The 27,893-nt window shown below is 43.6% G+C and overlaps 1 pseudogene; it reads left to right on the top strand.

Annotated features, from left to right (window-relative positions):
* Positions 1-2,387: 2,387 nt before the first annotated feature.
* On the top strand, positions 2,388-23,134 carry LOC132524353 (large ribosomal subunit protein uL22m-like; annotated as a pseudogene).
* The last annotated feature ends 4,759 nt before the right edge of the window (positions 23,135-27,893 follow it).

The following is a 27,893-nucleotide window of genomic DNA, read 5'->3' as shown; positions in this document are numbered from 1 at the left end:
CTGAGCTGAGACAATGAAAGCTTTGAGATACAGGCAGCCATCTTCCCTGTCTGCACAGAGGAAGCCCATCTGAGATGGGAAGCAGTAAGGTCAATACCCACAAGAGAAAAGAACTGAGGGATGGTGGGGGAGGGAGGAGAGGGAGAGACAAGGGCCTATAACTTTGGGTTTGGGGGCTGGCAACCCTCTGTCAGCTCCTATCCTGACTTTCCCAGATCTGGGAGCCCAGAGAGTCGCTTTTCACTTAAGGTGGTTTGAGCTGACTTGTTGTCATTGTACCTAAAAAACTCATGGCTAGGATGCCCTTTACACTCAATTTGTCCTTCTCCCCTTCCTTCCCTTCCTTCCATTCCTTTCTTCCCAGACCCCTGAGTGACAAGGCCCTTGTTCTGAAATGGGACTGCCAGACTCCTACCCTGCAAGACCTACTTCTCTTCTTTTCTTGGTTCAGGAGTTTTCCACCTCTAGCTAATTTTCCTAGTTTCCTTTGCTGGGATCACCAGCTGTGTCCTTATTTCCTCATTTCTTCTTAAGTCTCCCCTCACTGCCCACCCCCCTACCCCCCGACCTTTTTCGTCACCTCAGACAACTTCTCTGTCTTCCCGTGAACTTTTCCTCTTTCGCTTTTGTTCTGCATCTTTGCAGCTGGTACCTTCATGCCCTTCTTTTCTTCTGATATTAATCTTGGGATATTTGCATAAATGTGTTCCTTTTCGATACAGATATCACATAGTAACCCTCTTGCACCCACCCTGCCAACATTTTTTTCACTCTAGAAGACACTGCTGTGTTATGTTTCATCCCTGAAACACATCCCAACTATGCATTCCTCATCTCTGGCTGCTCCCCGTATCCAGTGAAATTATTAGGCCCTAAATGAAAACCACCAGCATGTATCTAATTTCACTCTACTCACGGCAATAGTTTTGTTTCTCACTTATTCCTCCAGTCAAGCCCCAAACCAACCCCTTTATCTAGGGCTGTTAAACTCTCTGAGTTATTTAAAGACACGTTTAGCTCTTACTTAGATTACAATTCCAACTCATAAATGCAGAAGGAATTAAGAATATAGAAAGTCAACATTAGGCACATACCTAGCGGTAAGTGTGGTAGGTAAGAACCACTGATGGATGCTATAGTTAGTGAGCAAAGTATAAGGAGAAACAGGGTATTTGCATAGTCTCAAAGAATCTCCCCACAAGATATATATTGGTTACAAAGGGGAAAATTACAACTTTACACTAGAGAAACTTAGAAGACATCACCTTAACCAGGTGATCAAGATGAACATCACCACTAGTAAGACACATCAACATCATATAACCATAATATAATGCATTGAGAAGTGCACAATATTCCTTCTGAGATGTTCTTGCCAAAAATGTACAACCTCAGTCGAATCATGAAACATCACCAGGCAAACCCAAACTGAGGCACATTCTGTAAAATAACTGACCTGTCCTCTTCAAAAGTGTCAAGGTCATGATAAGGAAAGACTGAGGAACTCTTGCAGGTAGGAGGACACGAAGCAGTCGGAAGAACTGAAAGCATTTGATCCCGGATTGGATCATGGACAAAAAAAGGACAGGAGAGTACAAGTGGGGAAATTTGAGCAATGTCTGTAAATTAGGTAATGCTGTTATCGATGTTAATTTTCTAATCAGATAACCACACTGGTTTATTATCTGGGTTACAGGCTAGGCTAAGGACTTTATAAAAGCTGCTCAGATGTTTCTATTGTGAAAAATTTGAGAACCACTGATCTCAGTTTATGGCAAAGGAGGGAAGTCTTAAATATGAACAATGGCCTGTAAACTAGCTGTAGCTTGTCCCACTAGTCCTTTTATGTCAAGTCCTTGCAAAGATTGCAACTAGCCACCACCTTGATCAGGACTCTGTGAACTGGACTTAGAGGCAGGGCACCAGCAGATCAGAGAGAAGCCAGGTGTGACTGCGCCCCACGTCCAAACCTCCCAGCCCCACCTCCTATCCGGCCACTGCTGTGATGACCAGTTTCCTGTGGGCTTTCATGGACCTCGTGCGGATGCACTTGAGCCTGTGCAGTGACCCTCTCAGTTCTGGCCTTGGGGTTTTGATGATGCTGAGGCAAGGGATGCCTGTGGGAACCGACCTGTGCACAGCCCAGAAACGTGGGGGAATTAACAACCGTTCCCCATATCCTCCCCTCTGTTGACAGTTCAGAGGTGCTTTCCATCAGCTCTTCAGAAGGTCTGGTCAGGATGGAGCACCACGTGTCCTTATCGATGGCCAGTTCAGTTTCATATCTTTGTATTGTTTCTCTCTCCTTCCCTGTTCCCCTCTCCTGTCCTGCCCTATTGCCCCCAGAATCACATTCCCAAATAAACAACTTACGAGTTCCAGGAAAGATGGCAGTGACAAGACTGGAACGTTGGGATGTGTTATGGATGCAGAATCTGAGGGGGAAGCTGGTCTTGGGGTTCCTTTCATCTCATAACATTTTACCCTAACCACATATCCACACCAGTGTTTCTCTTGAAATTTCTCGAAAATGGGAGAAAAAAAATTGTTTATCCTCCACAACTACCTGAAGGACCTCCTCAGAGGCCAGCTGAAATCCACATTTGTCGAAGACAAAGTACAGCAAAGACAAGATGTGGTATTTGGCTAAACTGATTCGAGGAATGTCCACTGACCATGCTTTAGCTCAACTGGAATTTAGTGACGAAAAAGGGGCCCAAATAATGGAGGAGGTTCTCTTAGAAGCACAAGATATGGCAGTGAGAGACCACAATGTGGAATTCAGATCCAGCTGAATATATACAGCTGAGTCCACTTCAGGGACAGGCCAGTACCTGAAACACATCTGATACCACCATGGAGGTGGCTTCGGGATCATGGAGGTTTGTTGCCATTATTTTGTGAAGTTGGTGGAAGGCCTCCCACCTCCACGTGAGATACCAAAGACAGTGTCACCCACACCGAAGAATATATTCAAGAGCTTTGAAACCGGACCATCACATTCCCACTCTGTGATGCGGAAATTCAGAATCCACAGTGTATATATTTTACCATTTGTTTCCTAAAAAAACCAATTTTAAAGACAAATGCTTTTTTTTTTTTTTTTTGCGGTACGCGGGCCTCTCACTGTTGTAGCCTCTCCGGTTGCAGAGCACAGGCTCCGGACGCGCAGGCTCAGCGGCCATGGCTCACGGGCCCAGCCGCTCCGCGGCACCTGGGATCCTCCCGGACCAGGTCACGAACCCGCATCCCCTGCGTCGGCAGGCGGACTCTCAACCACTGCGCCACCAGGGACGCCCGCCCTCTCTTTTTTACGGAAGGCAAAAATGGCTAGTCCAATATCCGCCTGCCTTCCGTTTTGACCAGTCTGCCCTAATTCTTCAACTTCCCTCTGCTCTCCCTCTCCTCCACTGGCTCCGTTTGCAGCTGATAGCTCATCTCCACTAGCCCCTTGGCCAAAGCCAGCAGAAAACTGGCTGCTTAAACAGCTTTCCTGCTCTGCTTCAACAAAGTCCCTCCGGTCAGCTCCTGCTGCCGCCCTGGCAGCTCTCCTTTCCTCCTCCAACCTCGGCATCTCTGCGTTCACAGGTAGCTCAGGCTGCCCTTCCATTCTGACCAGTCGACCTGCCACCCAAGTTCCCCAACTGTACCTTCAGGCCTTGCAACTTTCCTCCAGGGCATCACCGGCATCACCTCATTAGCTTCTTTTCACACAGGCTGCTCACGCCTCATGCTCTTTTGACAAGGGCAGTAGTGCTGTGGGGCAAATAGAGAAAGAATCAGTGAAGAAATAGTCCCTAAGGGCTGTCTGTTTGACTTCTTCAAGACAGCAATAATGTATTGATTCATTTAGTAAATATTTATTCAGCGCCTAATATGTGCCACTCACTGTTCTTCGGTGCTGGGATTATAGCAGTGAGTAAAACAGAAAGTCCCTGCCCACATATAGCTTACATTCCAGTGAATCATGATAACTTAGTGATAGAACTGGGACTGAAATGCTACATCTCTCTTTCCTTCGTTTCACGCTACCTTTTTCCTTAATGACAGACATAGCACTCATTCCATACCTTATAGCTAAACTTTCTTATGAGTCTTCTGACTCAAGATTAAAATTCGTCTTTGACCCACTACCCCAAGCCACCTGGGCTCTTCTCTTTTGAGAGAAAGCTTGAGACCTAAATGGTCTTCAGCTGTAAACTATTAAAGGCTATTTAGCCTGCCTTTCCCTGCCTCAGCTGGGACCACACAACCTGAAGGGCAGGAATTGGCGCTTAGAGCAGGACAGAGACTCAATGCTCTAGCGTTTTCTATCGAGCTGCAGCTCTTTTTCATTGATGTCTCTTTGTGGTTTTGAAAATACTTTGCCACATTCTCAGATCTGTAACTTAATATTTATTATAACAGTAGAAAACTCTTCCTTATGTAACAGCCTGCTTTAAAACCATCGTTAGTCTTAGCAGAGGGACATTAGATAATGAGACAACGGATATCTGTGCTATCTGCATAGGAGAAGTTCAGCTTCATAGATGGGCAAGCTGATTCAGAATGAGGCCGAGGGAGAGACAGTCTTTCTTATTTCCACTCATTCCCTGCAATGGAAAATGACTGGGTGCTTTTTCAGTTTGAAGTGCACTCTCTTTGGGAATTTGCTGGGTTTGTTTTTGAAGATAAAGGAATTTGTACCGTATGCTCCAGGTAGAATGCTATCTAACTTTTCTGTTTTCAAACATAATTTTGGGAAAGGGCATCTCCATTTCTTGATGGATTTGAATGATGGAGAACTCACCAACTGACTTGTCTTTACAAGGTCCATCTTTCCATGGCTCACATTCTGACTACCCAAGATGATTTGAGGGGTGTAAGATCTCCACTGGGGAGATTTGGTCCTTGAAAATTTACAGATCAGTTATGTTGGATTAAGTATCACCTTTCTGTTATTAACAGCTTCTAAGATATAAATATTCTCTGGGAGGAGGTATAGGAGAGGATATATAATTTTCCCTGCACCCTTCTAGGTGCTTGACTGAGAATCCCTAGTAATAAAAGACAGATTAACAGGAGAAAAACATTTAATTACATATGGACATATGTGCTGGAGCCCCACAAAGACATGAGATTCAAAGAAGTGACCAAAATAGGAAACTTTTATACCTTTTAGACAAGGAAACAATTTGCGAGGAATTGACCAGACAAAGTAGTAAAACGATGAAGTAACAAGTTTGCCTTGTTTGCCCTTGTTGGCCCTAAATGCCCTGCCTCTGGTGACTTACCAGGGATGCCTTCTGCCCTCCTGGTACAGGGTACCTTTCACATGGGAGATTTCTTCTCTTTCAGGGAGACGTAGGTGGGTCAAAGTGTTCTTCTTGCACCAGCTGTCTCTCAAGTACCTTAATTCAAAATAATCAGGATGCCAAAGTGGCATATTTGGGGGTGATATATTCTGAACCCCTACAGAGGTAACAAATTGCTTTCTTCACACATTAGTGAGTTTTATCACATTCATCTCAACTTGAAAGAACTCTGCAGAATGAACCCTGAGTATCTATCTTTTGGGGAGGGAGGTAGAGAGCCTTGAACGGAATGACGGACAGGCATTGAGAGGCGGTATGAGAGTCCCAAGGACCAATAAGGGGCTGGGTGGCCTTGTGTGATTATCAAGGATGTCATTAGGGTGATGCTGGGAGGGGAGGGAGGCCCCGGAGGGTTGTCTTTTCTATCCTAAGGATTTTGTTTTTTCATGAGATTTTTTTTTTTTTTCAGTACGCGGGCCTCTCACTGCTGTGGCCTCTCCCGTTGCGGAGCACAGGCTCCGGATGCGCAGGCTCAGCGGCCATGGCTCATGGGCCCAGTGGCTCCGCGGCATGTGGGATCTTCCCGGACCGGGGCACGAACCCGTGTCCCCTGCATTGGCAGGCGGACTCCCAACCACTGCGCCACCAGGGAAGCCCCGGATTTTGGTTTTTTTAAGTGTAAACTCAAGAGTGTTTTCTTTATGTAATGTTCTAAGGATTTTGATGGCTCTCCTTCCTCTGTGGACATGAAGTAGTAGTGCTACTTCCGGGAGTGAGCCCCTACACCTCTACTCCCCAGGGTAAGCCATGTCTCTCAACCTTTTTCCTCACTCTGAGTTAGTCCAGACCACAGAAGCTCATCTGGGTTTGAGGATAGGCAATTTGGCTTAGGTATGGCCAATTTTATTTTGGTTTCCTCCAAAAGCAGTGAAAAAGGACAGCACAAAGGTTATAAACAAGGTAAGTTTGCCAGAGTGTGGGAAGGCTCTCCATATAAGGCTTTACCTTCTAGATGCCTTTTTAGAATTCAGTGGTCTTGTCAGCCTGCAAAGATGCCTTTTATATAAGCCCCAAGTCAGAAAAAACTTACACTAGCATACAAGGCTATGATTTTACTACCCAGGAAGCTACTTCTCCCAGTCCTTTCGTCTGGGTTTACAGCCTTGAAATTCTTATTGCGTCAGCCCAGGGACAAATCTCCCCTTAACTGTGCTTATGCTTCTGGGCTGAATTTTCCATTTATGTCCACTACGGATGATGACCACTACACATGCCTGACCTTCCAGGGGTGGGATGCAGTTCTGTGAATAATAGCAGCTCACTCTAGTAGGGACTTAACTGGACAGAGAAGAAGGGAAGAGTATCTACTGACCTTTCTGGAATGGGGATGCTTCTAATACACCCCACAAGTGAGCGAGGGCTCCAGGCAGTGTTTCTTTTAAAATCTACATTTTTAGTGTTAATGGAAAATGACAAAACAAACTTACATATTAGTTGCTTTATAAAGTTTAAACTAGTTTTCCCATTGCCATGACATGTATTGAAGGTGGCAGTAAGGATATCTATAATATATTCTCTTTAATTTCCCATATCCTAATTTCAAATGCTTCAATTTGCAATGCTTGAGGAATACAGATTGCTTTTAAAATTGTGATTTTTATAGCTGTTTTGTTTTTCATGTTGATAAACTTAAAAAATATCTTCAGCACTCTCGGAAATGATCTTCTGTACTTGGAGGGTAAAGATGTGATGACAGTTTTTCTTCTTTATAACTCCTATCTTTTTGGAACAGGCTGTGATTGTGGGTGGATTATTCGGATACTATTGCTTTGTCTGTGCAGTATTTTGCAGCTTAAAAGTTCTCTCTGTTATCATTAAACATGCATCCTTGCTAAACATGCCATGGTAACTCTCTAGATATAAATGAGTCTTTAGATCGGTTATTTCAGTTCAATGGCTCTTACATTATGGCATGCATTAACATCACCTGGGAAGATTTCTAAAATGCACATATCTGGGTGTTACAGGGCATAAGACTGAGTAGCCTGGGTCGGGGCCCAAGGATCTGCATTTTAAGCTTTGGCCTGAGAGCCACATTCTGGGGGTGAATCACTGCCTGAGAGCTGATTTCTCAGCCTCAGCACTATTGCCATTTTGGTTGGATGAATACTTGTTGTGGAACTGTTCTCTGCATTATAGGATATTTAGCAGCGTCCCTAGCCTCTACCCACCAGATAGATGCCAGTAGCATCCCCACCTATTGAGACAATCAAAAATGTCTCCAGACATTGCCAAATGTCCTCTGGAGTGGTGGAGTTTGCAAACCACTGGCTTAGGCTCTTTGCTCTTCCTAATTCAAACAACCTAGCCACTCAAGCGTTCTTGTGAGTGATGGATTTGTATATGGGACTCTAGCCCAAACTTAGTTGTCTCAGAACTCTGTATGATAAAATGAATCTTTTGTCATGGAGGGCTGAAGCTAAGGGCTCATGACGATTTCCAGCCCCCAGACAATTCTTATTTGACCATATTTTTCTTTTAATTATTAAAATTAGTTGCTAACATTTACACATGTACAATTTGGGAAAAACTCATTTCTGGGTTTGCTTGAAAATTCAGAAGCTCAGACCATATCAGTCCACACTGCTAAGAGTCAACTGGACCAGGGGAACAGCTGCAGTAGAGGCCCCGAAGTGGTCTCCAGTTTCCCAAGTCCTCAGTTGGCTGACCTCACTTATCCAAGTACCTGTCTGGCTCCTAGAAGCACTGGATTTGCAATTCCTTGTTTAAAAACTCCAAACCACTGACTGAGAATGGAGCACCTCATATGGAATAATTCTGCCAGAGCTGGCAGCTCTGATGTTAACAACTGAATGTATTCAAAGATGAATTAGATTGTGAGGCAATGGGCCAAATGTTTTCATCTCCTGTAATTAATATATCTTCCAATTTTGTAATATATTTATATGGAGTTTTATGTATTTCCCCTTTCTGGAGTAAAATCTGGATCATAGGCATTCAACTCCCATTGCTAATTTATCACATTCCACTACTGCTTTTTGTTGTTGACTAATGCAGCTCTGCATGTCTATTGAGAATTCTCTGTCTCAAGTGCTTGTTCTTTTTTTAAATTGAAGAATAGTCGATTTACAATATTAGTTTCAGGTGTACAACATAATGATTCAATATTTTTATAGATTATACTCCATATAAAGTTATTATAAAATATTGGCTTTATTCCCTGTGCTGTACATTACATCCTTGTATCTTATTTATTTTTATTGTGGTATAGTTTATTTACAATATTATATTAGTTTCAGGTAAACAATATAGCGAATCAAATTTTTATAGATTATACTCCATCTATAGTTATTATAAAATATTGGCTATAGTCCCTGTGCTGTACAATATATCCTTGTAGCTTATTTGTTTTATACATAGTGTTGGGTTGGCAGAAAAGTGCCTTTGGTTTTTAGATAAAAATAACAGACACATTTTTCATTTTCACCAAGAACTTTATTGAACAACGTATTCGCTCTTTTGTTCCACTGTCTCCTGCCATTTTTCAGGCAACTTCATAATTCCATCTTCCCAAAACTTTTCATCTTTTTGAGCAAAGAACTGTTCCAGGTTCCTTTTACAGTCTTCCAGGGAATTGAAATTTTTTCCATTAAGAGAATTTTGTAAAGACCTAAATAATGGAAATCCAAAGGTGCGATGTCTGGTGAATACAGTGGATGAATCAGAACTTCCCAGCCAAACTGTAACAGTTTTTGCCTGGTCATCAAAGAAATATGCGGTCTTGCGTCATCCTGATGGATGATTGTTCATTCTCTGTTGACTAATTCTGGACGCTTTTCATCGAGTGCTGCATTCAGTTGGTCTGAGAGCAGTACTTGTTGGAATTAATTGTTTGGTTTTCCGGAAGGAGCTCATAACAGAGGACTCCTTTCTAATCCCACCATATACACATCACCTTCTCTGGATGAAGACCGGCCTTTGGTGTGGTTAGTGGTGGTTCATTTCATTTGTCCCACGATCTCTTCCACTCCACATTCTTGTACAGTATCCACTTTTCATCACCCCTCACAATTTGTTTTAAAAATGGAAGGTTTTCATTACGTTTAAGTAGAGAATCGCGTGTGGAAATACACTCAAGAAGGTTTTTTTCACTTAACTTATGTGGAACCCAAACATCAAAGTGATTAACATAACCAAGCTGGTACAAATGATTTTCAGTCCTTAATTTGGATATTTTGAGTATGTCGGCTATCTCCCTTGTGGTATAACGTTGATTGTTCTCAGTTAATGTCTCAATTTGATCACTACCAACTTCAACTGGTCTACCTGACCATGGAGCATCGTCCAGCGAGAAATCTCTAGCACGGAACTTCGCAAACCACTTTTGACACATATTTGATCAGTCACAGCACATTCTCCATAAAGGTGCATAAATATTTTTTTTTGCGTTTCAGTTATGTTTTTACCTTTCTTGAAATAGTAAAGCACGATATGTTGAAAATGTTGCTTTTTTCTTCTATCTTCATTAAAATGGCTACACAAAAATCCACCAATTCTGATGTCTTTTTTTAAATGCACGCTGATGACAGCTGTCACGTACAATCTAACAAAACTGTTTCGAATGAAGTTAAAGACAACTGAGTGCTACTAGAGCCATATTATGGACAAAAATGAACAAACCTTTTGGCCAACCCAACAGTTTGTACCTCTTAATCCCCTACCCCTATCTTGCCCTCCCACCCCTCTCCCCACTGGTAACCACTGGTTTGTATCTGTGAGTTTGTTTCTGTTTCGTTATATTCATTTTGTTTATTTTTTAGATTCCACATGTAAATGAAAACATACAGTATTTGTCTTTCTCTGTTTGACTTATTTCACTAAGCATAATACCCTCCTGGTCCATCTATGTTGTTACAAATGGCAAAATTTCATTCTTTTTTTATGACTGAGTAATATTCCATTGTGTATGTATGTATATGTGTGTGTATGTGTATATATACATGCCACATCTTCTTTATCCATTTGTCTATTGATGGACACTTAGATTGCTTCCATATCTTGGCTGTTGTAAATAATGCTGCTATGAACATTGGGGTGCATGTATCTTTTTGAATTAGTGTTAAGTGCTGGTTCTTGATAGACAAATGAACCATTTCCAGGAAACAGAGCAACAAAGGAGAAAAGGGTCTGTGATGCACAATTACCCTCAACCTACCTGAACCTATGCTCTTGTGTGACTAACAATTGCATATGTGACGGCTAGAAACTTAGACTTATGACTGATTTCAAAAGAAAGATAGAGGAAAGTGTTGCAGGTGGGGTTGACTGGCTTCATGGGCATGTGACTGTACATTCACACAAGGCCCTGTGCGTAGAAGGGCCCTGCACTTCACTTAATGCTCTGCTGTTGCCATTGTGAATTTCTTTCTTTCTTTTTTTCTTTAATTCATTGTAATAGCAGAAGACTAGAAACAGGGAAAATGTCCATCAGCAGGGACTGGGTGGACAAGGCACCCAGTGGAGGACTCTGAGGCTGAAAAATGAACGAGGATCTCAACATATTGCTGCGGAGAGATCGCTGGGGTGAGCTGTTCTGTGAATAAAGCAAAGTGGGTGTCCAGAATGGGCAATGTTTATCAGTTTATCATAAAAGGATTTAGCTGAGGAACAGCCAGGTGGAAGAGAAGCATAAGGCAATATGTGTGGGAAGGAGCGTGGCGCTTCCATGATGCACCACTCTCCCCAAGTCTCCATGTGTTCACCAACCTGGAAGCTCTTGAAATTCTGAATAATTTTTCAACAAGAGGCCCTGTAATTTCATTTTGCACTGAGCTCTGCAAGTTACATAGATGGATCTGTCTGGAGGAAGGGATTTTAAATTTTATTTAATTTTATTATTATGGGAGGTGGGAGTGTTCAAGAACATTAAGTTCAGGAATATATTATTGTAAGGAGAAACAAGTGCTTTTCCCTTGATGACATTGGAATACATTTATCCAAGAAATTAACAAACAACCTCACAAAACCAGCTATGTGTGAGGAACTGCTAGGAGGCAAGGAAACAGAAGACAGAAGGCAGTATGGTGGTGTGAGCCAGGTATAAATGGAGTCTAACGGATTTAGACAAACCACATAATTTCTTCAAGTCTTAGTTTCTTTATCTGTAAAATGAGGATAATAGTTTTGATGTTATGAAGTTGTAAGGTTTAAATGAGATAGTGTGTGAGTACCTCATACAGTGATTGGCACATACTAAGTCCTCAATATATGGCAGTTATATTAATATGGGGCTTAGCTCTCAGGAGTCTATAATCCAGAAGAGGAGACAGATGTATCAAATCATGGCAGTAGAATCTGGTGTATTAGCTCAGGCTGTTACAACAAAATATCATAGACTGGGTGGCTTAAACAACAGAAATTTGTTTTCTCACAGTTCTGGAGGCTGGAAGTTGAGATCAGGGTACCAACATGGTCAGATGGTCAAGTTCTGGTGAGAGTTCTCTTCCTGGCTTTGGGACAGCTGCCTTTTTGCTGTGTCCTCACTTGGCAGAAAGCTCTGGTGTCTCTTCCTTTTCTTACTAGGACACCAGTTTTTATTGGATCAGGACTCCACCCTTAAGACTTCATTTAACCTTTTTTAAAAAAATTTATTTTATTGAAGTATAGTTGATTTACAATGTGTTAATTTCTGCTGCACAGCAAAGTGATTGTCATATATATATATATATATACACACACACACACATATTCTTTTTCATATACTTTTCCATTATGGTTTATTACAGGATATTGAATATAGTTCCCTGTGCTATACAGTAGGACCTTGTTGTTTTTCATTTAATCTTCATTACTTCCTTAAAGGCCCTAGTTCCAAATATAGTCACATGGGGGTTAGAGCCCCCATATCCATTTTGAGGGGGTACAATTAAGGCCATAACATCTGGTATAAGTACAACCAGGGCATAATGAATGCCCAGCTCTGCTAGTAGAGGGAGGTCAGAGAAGGCTTCACAGAGGAGGTGATTCCTGAAATGCATCTAAAATGTTTTAATCAAAGAACTATTTGCTCAAAATAAATCAAAGAGCATAGAGGAGTATACAACAATAAACAATAGTCTCCCCACCTCTCTCCAGCCTCAGGTTCACTTTCCATAGTTGATGCTATGGAATGAATGTTTGTGTCCTCTCAAAATTCATATATTGAAACCGTAATCCCCAGTGTGATGGTATTTGGAGGTAGAGCACTTGGGGGCTAATTAGGTCATGAGGGTGGGGCTGTTAAGATGGGCTTAGTGCCCTTATAAGAAGAGACACAGGAGGAAAGAACTTTCTCTCCCTCTCCCCCTTCCTCTCTCTCTCCCCCTGCTGCCGCCTCCCTTTCCCCTCCCCCTCTCCCATGAGGATACAGTCCCCAATAAACCACAAAGAGTACTCTCAGCAGATACTAGATCTGCTGGCATCTTGTTCTTGGATTTCCCAACCTCCAGAAATGTGAGAAATAATTTCTCTTGTTTAAACCTCCCAATGCCATTGTATGATATTCTGTCATAACAGCCTGAACTAAGACAGTCAATATTAAAAAATATTTGTATTAGTTCTCATATTTGACACTCTTCTCCACTCCTTCCAATGCTAGATGTCTATCTTGTTCCCCCACCCCCACCCCCGGTTCTTCTATTGGTTATCTTTGTGACTGTAAATAATTTACTTCAACCTGTTTCTTGTGTCATCACCTTTCAGCATTATCTATTGACTCCCAGCTTTATAAAAAGAAAATCGTTCCGCATCCTTTTCTCTAGCTTTCCTCCTCCTGCCATGGCCCTCCTTTTGTCATTTTTACCTTTTACATTATCAAGTTTACCAATTTGTATTCTGTTCTGCTACGACAGTCGTCTTCTTGCAAGCCAAAAAAGCAACTTTTGTGTTATTAGGCGTGTGCAAATGCTGGCCCAAGTTATGTGCTTGAAATATTTTCACTTCTTTACTGAGCCAAATGATATAAACTCAGCACCGGTAGGAGGATTTCTTTTCTTACAGTTTAGAAATTTGTAAGAAAGTCAAATGGAGTTCTCTTTTCTTATAATTTAGAAATTTCTTAAAACCATTATGTACTTGAGTTTGCCACATATTTAGATATATTTTTCTGGTGGAGTTTTATTTTTAAGTTTCTAAATGCCTCTCTCTCTCTCTCTTTCTCTCTCTGTTTTTTTCTTAAAGCACTGGCTTTGACAAATTCTATTCCATCATACCATCTGTCTTAGACCAGGTTGTTGTAACAGCATATCACACACTGGGTGGCTTAAACAACAAAAACTTGTTTCTCACAGTTCTGGAGGCTGGAAGTCCAAGATCAGGGTGCCAGTGCCATTGGGTTCTGGCGAGGGCCCTCTTCCAGGTTGCAGATTGCAACTTCTTATTTTATCCTTAATGGTAGAGAGCAGAGAGAGAGGAAGCAAGCTCTCACGACTCTTATAAGGGCACTAATCCCATTCTCTACCCTCATGACCTTATCTAATCCTAATAACCTCCCCAAGACTCCAACTCTTAATACCATCATGCTGAGGGGTAGGAGTTCAACATATGAATTTTGGAGGACACAAACATTCTGTCCATACACCATCTTTTCCATCAAGATCACCCTCTCAAAGACCTCCCTTTCGTCCAGAGAACTCCATCCTCCTACTTCTATAGGAATTGCTTTTTTCCTAGACCTGCTCTACAGCTATCGTTCTGGAAATACCAGGACTTTCCTTAACTGCTCTTTTGTATTGCATCTACTGTTTCCTGAATCCCAAAACTTCTTGTTTCTTGGTTCTCTCCCTCATTTTGCAAAAAGAGATCAAGAAACTTCTTAAAAATAGTATAAAACACTTGAGATACGCATGTCTCAAAGTATCTCAGTTTTGTTAACACATTTGATAGTTTGCCTGGGTATAGTATTCAAGTATAACCAGAACAGTGCAATTTTCAACTGGTTTTGGCCAACCCTGTCTTGATATATTCATGTTACCAACATCCCACAAAATATCTTAGGTACACCATCAGAGAGTGGATAATCCACCCATACGAATGAGTGCCCCATCAAACTGGACACTCAATGGATGATGACCAGCTATTGACAAAAAGTGGAGTTTCTCACTAGAGACTGCAGCCAGTGTGGACAGCCCAGCACCAAATCAGTTTCCAGGCAACCAAGTGACATCTGTCATAAAAGCTTTCCCCATCCTGCCAATTCCTCTCTTAGAGTTTTCTTCATTCCTTCCTGAACTGGTCCCTTTGCCTTTTTCTTCCCTTTCCTGGTCCATATTTTATCTAGGCTTTAGAGTGGAAAAACTAGCCCTTCAAGCATGCAGATGTAACTTTCCGTCTGGTCCTCTGTCCAAAGGCTTTTTCCTTTTAATTTTATAGTCTTTGTTGCTGCTTCCAAAGTGGGTGACTCATGCCTATCTGAGTAGAACTGAGTGGAAGAAAATGGACCCTAGGGGTTCACATGAGTAGGTAAAAAGGTTAAAGAAACACACAGGAAATATACAGATTCATAGTCCAAGACAGTCCGCAACAGATTGGAAATTATTTGCTCTAAGACCTTTGAGAGCATAGCTCCATTGCTTTCCAGCACCCACTGTTACTAATAAGAAATCAGATGCTAGTTTGGCTTATTCTTTTGTGGCTGACTTGTTTTTACTTTCTGGAAGATTTGAAGATGTTCTCTTTATGCTTGGTGTTCTGAAATTTCATAGTAGCATGTTTGGGAATAAGTATTTTTAAATTCTTGAATTAGGTATTTAATAGATCTTTTCAACTGGAAGATTTGTGACCACATGGCTTTAAAAGATTTTCATTATTTCTTTGCTAATTTCGTCTTCTTCATGGTCTCTGTGCTCTCTTGAAAGTTGATTTGTTGAATACTAGACTTGCTGAATTAGTCGTCTCAACTTTTTTTAAATTTTTTATCGTGGCAAAATATACAAAACATCAACTTTTATCTCATTTTAAGATTTCTGTCTTTTTGTTCTAAGGTTTGAGCAATGTCCTTGAATTTTCCATTCTTCTATTACATTTTGAAAAATATTAGTAATTAATCATTTCTAATGGTTCATTCTGTTTTTTGATTGCTCCTTATTTATAGTATCTTCACCTTGGTTTAAGGATAGCTAATCTCTCTGAGGATTTTCATTAAAATTGCTTTGTTTCCTGAATTATTTCTGTTTTTCCAATTACTTATCTTGGTCTCACTTTCTTGTTGCTGGTTTTCTTCTTATGCCTGATAATCCTAAGTTGTCTGTTCATACAGAAGAAGGAGAGACTGAGTAGCTAGTGTGGCTTTCTTCTGCTGTAATGTAAGAAGGACTCTTCAAGGTGACACTCTGCATGGGGTGACACTGAGCAGGCAGGGCTGTGGCTCATAGTCTTTGCTCTCAGGTGAGCAGGGTAGGGGCTGCCCATCAGGCTGGGGATCCTCCCAAGCAGCTGAATGAAAAGGGTTTCACCCACAGACACCATCATCCACTCTAGAAACCATAGCTTCTGTCATTTAGTTCATGTGGAGCTAGACAGCTCAAATGGTTTAAGTTTGAAAATACAGTACAGATCTTCCTGGACTTATGAGGGGGTTACATCCTGATAAACCCATAGTAAGTTGAAACTATCAGAAGTCAAAAATGCATTTAATACCCCTAACCAACTAAACATCATAGCTTAGCGTAGCCTGAACATGCTCAAAGCACTTACATTAGCCTACAGTTGCACAAAATCATCTAACACAAAGCCTATTTTGTAATAAAGTGTTGAACATTTCATGTCATTTATTGAATAGTGTACTGAAATCGAAAAACTGAACAATTGTCTGGATAGAGTGGTTGTATCAGTTGTTTACCTTCATGACTGGGAGCTGTGTTCCTGCCCTCACCAGCATCATTAGAGAGTTTTGCACTGCATATTGCTAGCCCAGGAAAAGATCACAATTCGAAATTCAAAGTATGGTTCCTACTGAATGTGTATTGCTTTCACACCATTGTAAAGTAAAAAAATCCTAAATTGGGGACTGTCTTTGTAAACTGATGGAATTTTCCAGTGTAGATGCTTTGTTTTAAATTAGTGAGTTTTAAACCATTTTTATTCTTTTAATTGGACTGAAGACAGTTTTAAAATTTTGAATATGAATTTACTTGCAATAGGAAATATTGCAGAACTAGAGTGTGTAGATGTATGAATGGTTTTAATGCCATAACTGATTTCTTTACAGAAGGACTCACCTGTGTAATGGGCTACTACAGCTTTTCAAGTAGACATTTTCTTTTTTTTTTTTTCTTTTTTTTTTTTAACATCTTTATTGGGGTATAATTGCTTTACAATGGTGTGTTAGTTTCTGCTTTATAACAAAGTGAATCAGTTATACATGTACATATGTTCCCATATCTCTTCCCTCTTGCGAGTAGACATTTTCTTAGTAATTGAACTCAAATTCTGGAGTTCTTACCCCCTTTCACTTTTATTTGGATGTTGTTTCATGGTATATGCCTAGCTTTTTTATATCTCCAAATTAAAACATTACATATATATTTATACTATACATATATAGATATAGATATATACACACACACACATTTATATGTGTATATATATACTATCACCAATTAGTCAATGTAGACTTGGGTAGTTCCAATGGTTCTGCTTAAAAAAGAAATAAAACTCTGGTACCTCCAAATGAGAAAACATTTCCCAGTCTCTCCACTTTTCCTTTCCTCCTCCTTCCTTCCTACATAGAAGTTTAATAACGGTTCAGAAAATGTCTATTGAATCAACTCTTTTTAACATCCATTACAGGAATCCTGAATCCTATCCAACGTTATCTTGTTTCTAAATTGCAAAATTTAAGGCGCTAGGATCTTTGTGGCCTAAAATTGGTAAACTGTCCTTTTGCCTATCTATCTGGGTTGCCTCAACTTAAGTCCTAGGTTTTAACTTTGGGTAGATCCCGGGGCATATCTCATCTTTTCCTTCCCGGGGTTACTCTGGAACCTGAAGAGTAGCCCCCACTAGCTCCATAGAGGAACCTGTTGTTGTCTCCTTCGGGATCAGCCTGGACCAGCACGACTCTCAATACAGCGAGTGAAGTTAAACAACCTCAGACTCTTCCAGCAGAATCTTAAGACTCTCCTCGTTCAGGTGAGATCCCCAGTTTTCTGGAGATGGCAGAAACCCAGGCTGGGATTCTGCATGCCTTCAGATTGCTGCAGAGCCCCACAAATGCCCCACGAAGGCCACTCCAGGAGTCTGCTGTCTCTCCAGGGTGGAGGCTGAATGCTGAGCTCACACTTTCCATGCAGAAACCCTAACGGTGCCCCGGAAGCCAAGAGCTAGCGGCCTCTGCTTCAGCCCAGGAGACCCACAAGCTCGAAGTAGAGTTAAGGGTCCAAGGGCAGGGGAAGGTGATGCCTGGACCTCTCAAAGAGGCTCCCACCCCTTGATGCCCTCACCGCACACATCTCTTACGGAATCTACGCATTTGTCACCGGAAAAGCCCACTGGAGTCCCTGGGAAAAATAAAATGGAACCTAGGTGAGAAGGCCTAACCTCCTCTTTTGGGCTTCGTGTAGTTTCACTTGCCTTAGGGGTCCGCGTGCAGAGGCCTTGCATCTAACAAGGATTAGAGTTCCCAACGCAGAACCGCAGCGCCTGACACCTCGACTCCCACGGGCCGCGTGGAAAAGCGCTGCCTAGGCCACTGCTATGCAACACGGGCGGCGCGCCCTGCGCAGAGACCTGCACGGCGCACTTCCGTCTGGAGCCTGTGAGCAACACGCATGCTCTAGACCCAGGAGAACTCCGCCCCCTCCCCATCCCCCAAATGAGATCCTATAAAGCAGCCCCGCCCACGGCCTGTCCCAAACGGAGCTGGGTCTTCTACTGGCTGGAATGGCAGGGGGCAGCAGAAGGACCCTTGTAGGGGACAGGTTAGGGAGGGTCGGTAACAGGCTGCGTGGTCCTGTTTATCTGTTTTTTTGTTTTTTGGGGTTTTTTTACATTCTGTTTTGTTGCCCTGCCCTGATCCTTCCTTTCCGGATGGTAGTTTCATTCCAGGCTAAAGCTTTCAGAACTCGAGTCCCCAGCTCCTTTACCCTAGTAACCTAAAGAGGACAACCGGCCTCTAGGGGTTATATTAAGTGCTTGTTCCCTCTTTCCTGCCGTTTACTAGAATTTACCCAAATACCAGTAAGTTAGGTGCAAAATCAGGTACCTTCATGCAATAGATGTTCAGTTCAACAAATATAAACATTTTAATAGAACAAATTGAGATAAATTCTCTAACTGGTCTCTGTGCTGTGCCTCCAAAGAGTGGCCCGGTGGACCTATGTCCCCATCTGCATGTCCCTGCTCAGCCTCTGCTTTACCCTCCTAACCCCCCAGCTGCCCCTAGCCCTTCCTCTCAGTCTAGGATACAAGCATTCACCTAATGGGTGACTGGTGATGGACACATGGTAACCAGGGGAGAAGACAGACAAGGACAAGAAGGAGGGTGGCAACTCTAAAGCAACCGACGATACCCCTGTAATGACGTTTGAAAGTGGCTCAGCCCAGCTCACGATCAGAACCACGCCAAGGAAGAGATGGGTTGTGAATTTATTACTGTCTTCTCAAATACAAGCTGGGATAGCTTGAAAATCTGAAGAAATGTAAGTGTACTCGGATATGTTGCCCACCTATTGGGAGTGTCAGAGAGGTTGCTCTTAAGAAATTGAAATAAGGTAGCTGGCACAGAGTTAAACTATAAGATCAACACAGCACAGAATACAGAACCTGGAATATGCAAAGCCTTTCAAAAGACAATGCCTCCGCCACCCCCAGGCCCAGTCCACAGAGACAGTAACCTGACTGATGTTAAGCTGAATCAAAGAAATAATATGAAAATCAGGAACATGGTGATCAGCTTGGGAGCATAGGAAATTGAGTGACCAGGAACAGTTAGCAAGGGCCTCCAAAACATTGTCCAGGGCAGAGGGAATAATCCCCTCCCACTGGCCGGACCAATCACATCTTGTAGGTGGAAGCATCAGGCTATGTCAGCCTAATGCTTTTAAGCGCTGAAGAACTCTTTGTTCTGATTTCCTGCTCTCTAGGCGATCTCTGATTATTATCTGACTTCCTCTCTGGTTCTGCTTACAGAAATGAGTCTGTTATGAGGGATTTTAGTATCCTATTCCTTATAACGTTATTTATTTTTTCTGATTGTAAATGAACAAAACAGCATTTTGACCACTATATTATTTGGCTTACCCTGTGTTGACCAACCGGGGAAGAAAGGACTGGTTATACAATATATGTGTTCCTGTCCCTGTGAGAGGTACTTCTCATTGTCAGTGAACGATCTGACATTCCGTTTGGGGGGATTCATGGATGTGAGTCTGCCCCTGAGGAGATGAATGTACTCCAGGAGCATTTGGGTTTCGGAGCCTGGAAGGGGGAAGGCCTGATTCTGGAATGAGGAGAGTTCCCTTGGTGAGGACATAGCCACTGGAGCCTTGTTTCCTGTGTGATAGCATATGATAAACCCATATGCTTGTAGCTGCTGTCATTTTACCATTTTTAGGCAAAGATAAAATGTTCAATTCATAATGTAAGATACAGAGCTGACTGTGCATGGCATGCCCAACATTAACATCTGGTTTCTAGAACAAAAGTGTGGCATTGTTTCCCCTCATATTCATCCTTTTAAAATTTCTCCTTCACTCAGTGTAAAAATAAACAATGTTTTAAAATTTCAACTTAATTAAAATCCTGGTGCAGATGCATTTATAATTAGGCCTACCGATTAAGAAGGGAAAGGAGAAAGGCAAATGAATTATTTCAATCCTAAACTCACCCTCTCCTATTCCCCTACAAGCCAGAGGCAAGATGAGATTTGTGCCAAGACATGAGAAGAATTTCCATCCTGTTTGGATTATGCTGAGATGATTTTGGAAGATGCGTAAGAGAAGAAAACAGAGAGACAGGAAAGCACAATTCCCTATTTACTTCTTTTTTGGATACACATTTATAAACCCTCAGCACCATGCCCCAAGAAGGCAGGATTTCCAATCTGAAGCAAGCAGAAGCAGTAGCTTTTAAAATAGAACAGCGGGATTGCCTGGGAGGGCATCCTAGCTAGCGATAATGGCTGCCGTTTCCATGGCAATTGCAAGCACAAGTCAGATTCACCTGCAGCACCGTCGTCTCTGCTCCTTTTGTTCAGGGCAAACTACCGTTTAGCAGCAGACTGCACTGTTAGCAAGACAGACATTTAAGTGAATTGGATGCCACCTTTCTGTGTACAGATCCTTTGTCCTCTACTGAATCTGCAGCTCCTGTTCACATAGTAACAGGAGGGGGCTTAAAAAAATACTGTTCTGAAAATGTTTGTAGTCTCACCTGGGCCAAATTTTTCTAAGAGTTTGTCTTTAATTCTCAAGTCCCAAAGCCTACCATTTCTCAGAATCCCCTAAATCTGCAAAATGCAAATTCCCAGGTACCACCGCCCAGAAAATCTGATTTAGTAAGTCTGAGATGGGGCCCAGGACTCTGAATTCTTAATAGGTTCCCTAGCTGATTCAGATACAGATGGTCCCAACTCCACTTCTAAGAAGCCCTATTTCGGATATCTGAGGATACCGTTCCCTTCATGGAAAATCATGAGTTGAATCTCAGGGGGTTTTCTCCACAAGGAGTCTATTTTGAATGTATTCAGGCCACGTGGCTTTAGTCAGGCAGCAAAGTGGCTTTAGGGTAGTCCTGGGCTTTACACCATTTGCCTTGGGGGCTTGGTTCATTACAACTCGGTGGCAGGGCTCCCTCAGAGGGTACCCTATGCCTGCTGTTTCCATCCAGAGAAGAGACAAGGTGCACTCTTCTGCAGCACCTGGCCAGCCAGCTTCAGAGAACAGGCAGGGGGAACTGTTATTTGCAAGTTCAAGGCAAAGAGATGAAGTTCTAATCGCGTTCCGCCCTCCTCATAACAGTCAGTGTGGGCTTCATCTTTAGGAAGGCCACAGCTTCACAGCTTTACGAAGGGAGAAAGTGTCCCTTTGATTCCCCGTCCTTGCCGATGCTAGGTCCCCACACCTTGGAGAAGTCTTCCTGTAGCAACCTCTTCCTTTATCCTTCTAGTTTTCTAGCCTCTAGGCTTTAGATGTGCTGAGACAGTCTCTCCCCATTGCTTTCTTTCAGTATCTAGGTTGCCCTACATCCTTCTTTGAACCATATTCTGTTTGTTAAATAGATAAAGGATCTCCACAAGCACCCGCCTCCAGGGACAGCCTCGGAAAAGAGTCTGGCATCGCTGGGCAGCCTTTCTGCAGAGCCGGCACTGAAGGTAGACAGGAGTCACAGGCAGTGGCTCAGGTTGAAATTCAGACCATCCCAAGTGAAACTTTGCAGGGAGATGCTTCCCTTGCCCCAAGCCCGCAGTCCTCAGTTTCAGAAATAACTTCATGTGCACGTGCCGAAGCGCTGCAGGTGGTACTGTTGCTTTTATTCAAATGCAGTTTCTCTTTGAAGGAGAACAAAGTAGATGTGAATAAAAGTCCTGTTTTGGGAAAGGAGAAGTAAGGGATGCTCTGATAGAAGTGATGCAATGATAGATGCCTTGATGCACTGATAGATTTTTGGAATGTGAGAACTCTTTCCTAAGGCTTTATCCTCAAGGACTTAACTTTTCTTACAGCAGGAGGAGCCCAAATCACAGAGAGGACCTGGCGACCGCTTTGTCACTGACACTTTGTGGCTTTTCTCGTTTTCAGAAAATGGGAACAGCAGGACTGGTTTCCAATGCAATGAAAATTCAAAATAAAATGTCACGTAGGCAGTTGTTGACAACTACTTTATTTTTTAATCTACTAATTTTGTGAACTGGAACCTCCCTTGCCAATAAGTGCAGGGCCAGCTTTGTAGACAAGTCACAGTTGAGGTCAGAGCACGGGGTGCTGGGCTATTATCCTTGTCAAGGGAACTCCGTGGAGTTCTACTAAGAAGGTGACGGTAGCAGGAAGCAGTAAGATGTGGTGGTTAAGCCTGCAAAGCTTTGACACCAGGCTGCCTGAGTACTAATCCATACTCCCCACATACTCAACAGACTCCTTGTCTGTAAACTGGGAATCGTAAGAGCTACATCCTGTGATTATGGTGAGAGGCAGACAAGGGGATACATGTTAAGTCTCTAGCAGAGGGTGGGCACTTTGCCAAGTTTGCTATCCTGAATGTGGAGAATCAAATGTGTGCATTTGATATCACTTCATGGAATGCTTGAATGTATTTGGAAGATCAGGGAGACAGAGCTATCACCACTTAGACTGGAAGAGTTAGCTCTCTGGTTGCCATCTCTGTCTGTGGGATGGGGCCTGCAATTAGCCACCATGAATCCCTTAATCAAGCAAATAGGAGAGAGCATGTCAATAGCCTTGGACTTGGCTCTGATCATTCCTGTTTCCGGTGGCCCAGGACTCCTCTTGTATCCACACCCAACTTTCATTATCAGATTCTCTTTAGCAGATCTTGTGCCTCATCCCTTTAATATCCAAAAGTCCTATTTCTTCTCAAGGTCTGCTCACTGCGTCTGAGGTAGAAAGAGGGTACGCTATGCCTCAGTGGAGCCGTTTCCTCCTGTGCAGCTGAATGAGGTGGAGAGCTTTGAGTAGACAAGGACAAGTCCAGCTCTCCCTGATGCTTCAGCTCTTCATCTCTCTCCCTCTGCCTCAGGTTGCTTGAGTGCTGTCCTGCATGCTCAGTGCAACACGGTGGTGAGGAAGACAGGTACAGTCCCCGTCCTCGTGGAGCTTACAATCTAGAGGGAGAATGATCACAAACAGGTAAAGGACAAATAAATAATTTCATGTTGTTGAAAATAGTCCCATGAAACATACAATTACCTTCTGGCTCTAGAATTGCTCCTCATACTTTCTGGACTACAGAATAAATATGGGCTATTTTAAAATAGAACATTATCATTTCCTTATAGATAATCTATTTTTATTTCTCTAATTACCATGTAAATTACCATCTCTAAGACTTTGAGCTACACAAACGAATATGAAAGATTTAATAAACTCTCAACAGTTGAAAAAAGCTTAAAATATGTATCACAACAGAAAAGGAAAGTTATATTATCCAATAACAGATATACATTATTTAGCATAGGCAATCATTAAAGATACAGATGAAACTGTAATTTTTTTTTTTTTTTCTCTTGCGGTACACGGGCCTCTCACCGTTGTGGCCTCTCCCGTTGCGGAGCACAGGCTCCTGAGGCGCAGGCTCAGCGGCCATGGCTCACGGGCCCAGCCGCTCCGCGGCATGTGGGATCTTCCCGGCATGAACCCGCGTCCCCTGCATCGGCAGGCGGACTCTCAACCACTGCGCCACCAGGGAATCCCTGCAACTGTAATTTTAACCTTTTAAGTGGACAAGTGGAATCATTGTGTGATTGTCAACATCAGTTGCTACACTATTCAGCAGCAGCAAGGATAAAGTATTTTATCTCATTGCTAATGTTTATATTATTGCAGAAAAATGCTAAACATGATAATATTACAATTATCACTAAAGAAAAGAATTATTGCAACAAAAGATGAATATCTATTTAAATTAATATGTATATTAATTGTAAAATGTAGAGATATGGGGTAATTTTTAAATTATTATAAGACTAAAATATTCCATTAATATGTTTTAGTTAAAAATAATAATTCAGGGCTTCCCTGGTGGCGCAGTGGTTGGGAGTCCGCCTGCCGATGCGGGGGACACGGGTTCGTGCCCCGGTCAGGGAAGATCCCACATGCCGTGGGGCGGCTGGGCCCGTGAGACATGGCCGCTGAGCCTGCGCGTCCGGAGCCTGGGCTCCGCAGCGGGAGAGGCCGCAGCAGTGAGAGGCGCGCGTACCACACACACACAAAAAATAATAATAATAATTCATGTTGTAACCAGAGCTTCAAAGGAGAGGTATTGGGATCATGCAAAGACCTTGTTCCCTCTGTGGCTCTGAGCTCCCCTGAACCCTGGTCCATAGCAGCACCACTGGGCTCCCCCAACCTCCCAAAGGGTGGCTCAGGCCCACGGTGCCCGTCCTCTTTTACTCCTGTGGCGTCCTAACCCGGACACCAACTCCTTGGGGCAGAGGGCCTGCGTGAGATGTTAGGAGGAGAGCAGCTGGCCTGAGCTAAGGAGCATTGCTGCTGAGTTAGAGGACTGACTGAACTTGACCTTGGACAGAAGAAAAGCAGGCTAAGTCGGACAAACTTTGGCTTACGCTTTGCCTTTGCCACTTGTTAGCTGAGAGACCTTGTACAGGGGATTCTCAGGCTCCCCTGAAAGCCTCAGGGAACCCTAGGCACCTTTCAGATTTTGAAGCCCATCACCCTTGGATTCTTTTTTGTTTTTTTAGATATAATTCACATACCATGAAAAGTGTACAATTCAGGGGCTCTTAATAAATGTACTAGGTTGTGCAACCATCACCACTATCTAATTCCAGAACGTTTTTCTCACCCCCAAAAAGAGCCCCGTACCTATTAGCATTCACACAGCATTCCTCCCCACCCCACCCCTGGCCCCAGCCATAGCCCCCAGGAATCTACCTTCTGTCTCCACGGACTTGCCTATTGCAGACATTTCATATAAATGGCGTCCTACAATATGTGGTCCTTTCGGACTGGCTTTTTTCCCTTAGCATAATGTTTACAAGGGTCATCATGTTGTAACATGACTCAGTACTTCATTCTTTTTATGGAATAATATTCTCCCTTGGGTTGAGTTAGCACCAGGGGTTGGCGAATTTCTATAGCGCCTACTTCTCTGCACAGATTTGCTATTGACGAGCAGTCAATGCCCACCTTCCCCTGAACCTGAGGCCTGTGTACGAACGCTTTTGCTTTTAGTGACTCCTAGGTTCTAGAGATGTGTCTTTCTTGGGCTTCTGTCGAGATGTAAAACAGAGATCATAGTTATTATCTCACAGGTTATTGTTAGGATAATTGAAACAGGTGATAGGAGCATCTACCCTCTCCCTTTGTATTGCCTGTGCCGCATAGAGAACCCTCTGTTCCCACATTAAATAAGACCCATCTAGCCTCCCTGCTCCTGTGACCTGGTCTGGGCACGGGGCTCTCTGAGGTGGTGGGACTTATGATTAAGCTGCGTCCTAGGTTCTGGGGGTGCTTCTGACTCTGGTGATATATATATATATATATATAGATATATATATATAGTGCTACTTGCTGTAGCTCCAGGGAGGCAGTAAGCAGTGGGTGTCTGGGAGAAGCTTGGTTCAGACAGTTTGTTCGATAAATGCCTGAAAGGCAAGCTAGTGAGTGTAAGTGACTCTGTCTGGCCCCTCAGTCTCCACTGAAAGTGCTGAGTGGTAGCTGGTATCTCTGTGCAGACAGTTCCTCGTCTTATGCTGCGGGTCCTTGGCCAGCCAGTCACCCTTCTCCTTGGCACTCTTTTCCATCAGGGAGTGACACTTTGGAATTGTCTTTAGAATAGATGGGGGACACTTCTTGGGCACTGAGACTCCTGGCTGGGCATTGGGATTTGGCAGAAAGTTAGAGCCTTGAACAAACCAGCACTGCAGGACTCAGAAATTCAAGTTAAAAGGGAATGGTTTGGGGAAAGAGTAGAGAGGTGACAATTTTGGGGTACCCCTCTTCTGTGAGCCACCCTTCTCATCATCCCACTTATCAGCCTCACTCATTCTTATCACCTGGAGCAGCGATTCTACATCATCCCTGTGCAGCAGAATGACCTGGGGAGATTTAAATCACCTGGGGACCAGACAATCAGTAGGTCTAACAAGGCTTCCAGGTGGTTCTAGTGAGGCCCACGTTGAGAGGCACGGAGTTGGAGTTTCTCCTCACTCACGTCCAAGGAAGCCTCCTACAGGCTGCCATTCCACAGGCAGCAAGAAGCAGTCTCCTGTACATTTGGGAGAAAGCCAGCTCCAGGAGCAGAAGGGAACTCTGACCAAGCAGGCCTTCATCGGGGGCGTTCGTGGGACTCCATTCTCACTCTTTCGGTCCCTGTTACTGCTCACCCGGCTCTGCGGCTACGGGCAGCCTCTCCTGGGGCAGGAGAGCCTTTACCCCAGAGCTATCCTCGGTTCCAGTACTCGTGGAGGGCAAGTAGTCAGAAGCAGAGGACTTAGGATCCAGGACCATCTCTAATCAGCTCAGATGTTTGATGGGCAAGTTATGTGACCTTTGTGAGGTCCACATTTCTAATCTGAACAACCTCCCTTCTGTAGCTGTTGTGAGGCTCCAACAAAATAATGTAGTCACGAAAGGACATTGTAAACTGTGAAGTACAATAAAAGTTCATTCTTATCTCGGACCTCCAAGCCCCCTTCCCCTCTCAAGTGCTTCAACATCTCGCCAGTGGATCGAAACTCATCTCTGTCCCTGGAGTTGGGGGTTCAAACAACAAGGAGTTGGGAGCAAACCTGTTGGTGAGTAAACCTTGCTAAACAACGTACCGCCAAACTGGATGGTGGGCACAGAGGTTTTGTTGTTGTTTTTCTGACAAAGGGGAAAAGGAAAGAAAACACAGTGAGCTCTGTGTGACTGAATTTGTCAGAGTCCTCGGTTCCAATTTGGGTTGAAAAGATGGGAGAGCAGGAAACCAGGAAAAGGTGGAGACAGCAGGGGGGATGGGCCAGTGCATTGGGGCCCATGGAGGCAAGGGCCTGGGGAGGGCCCTTCCAGGGTTGGGCCGGGTGGCAGTGCGGTGCCGGGGGGCTGCAGCCTGAGTGCATGGAGAGGGAATGAAGCCAGGACCACAGCCTCCTCTGAGACCCTCCATAACCCCCCAGCTGCCTCAGTGCCCCTAAGGGAGCTCCAAGAGGGCCCCCAACATTCCCTCTGGGCCTGGGGTGCCGGTGTAGCCCATCACAGGAAATCCCCACTGCTCTCCCTTCACCCTCCTGGCCAAGGCAAACACGATTCCCACGCTGGCAGGAGAAAGGGGCATCTTTTGTTGCATCAAAGGTAGAGGCAATTGGAGGGTGCAGTGGACCCGGCAGGAGGCCTGGTCCTCGTGAGTAATGCCCTTGATGGGGAAGTGGGGAGATGAGGAATCCAAGCAGGGGGAAGTGGGTGGGGAGTGCGGGAGTCTGGAGGGCTTGTAGTTCGCTGTTGCTGGGCAGGGCTCTGAAGAAAGAGAGGAGGGAGAGAGAAGAGAGCCCCGGGCAGCATTACTGCAGCCTCCACGGCTGCTGCTGTGCCACAGCTCCAGCTTGCCCGAAAGCAAGTGGCAGTCCTCAGAATGAACATTGCTGAGGCCCCCAGAGAGCTTGTACGTAAGCTCGCGTGTGCGCAAGTCCCAGGGATGCGGCTCTGCGGAAATACCTGTATCCAACCCCACTCGTGTGTGATTCCTTCCCATTTACGAAATGCTTCCTCTTATAACTTTCCGATTCTCACAACAATCCTGGAAGGCCAGTGAAGCCACTTTTATCAACCCATTTTATAGAGGAGAAAACCGGGGTCCTGAAATGTGTAGTAAATTATCGCCGAGTCCGGATTTGGAAGTGGTAGAGCTGGGAATGCAGCACGCGTG

The sequence above is a fragment of the Lagenorhynchus albirostris genome, chromosome 8 (genome assembly GCF_949774975.1).
Source record: "Lagenorhynchus albirostris chromosome 8, mLagAlb1.1, whole genome shotgun sequence".
NCBI lineage: Eukaryota > Metazoa > Chordata > Mammalia > Artiodactyla > Delphinidae > Lagenorhynchus > Lagenorhynchus albirostris.
This window is presented reverse-complemented; position numbering and strand designations above follow the sequence as displayed.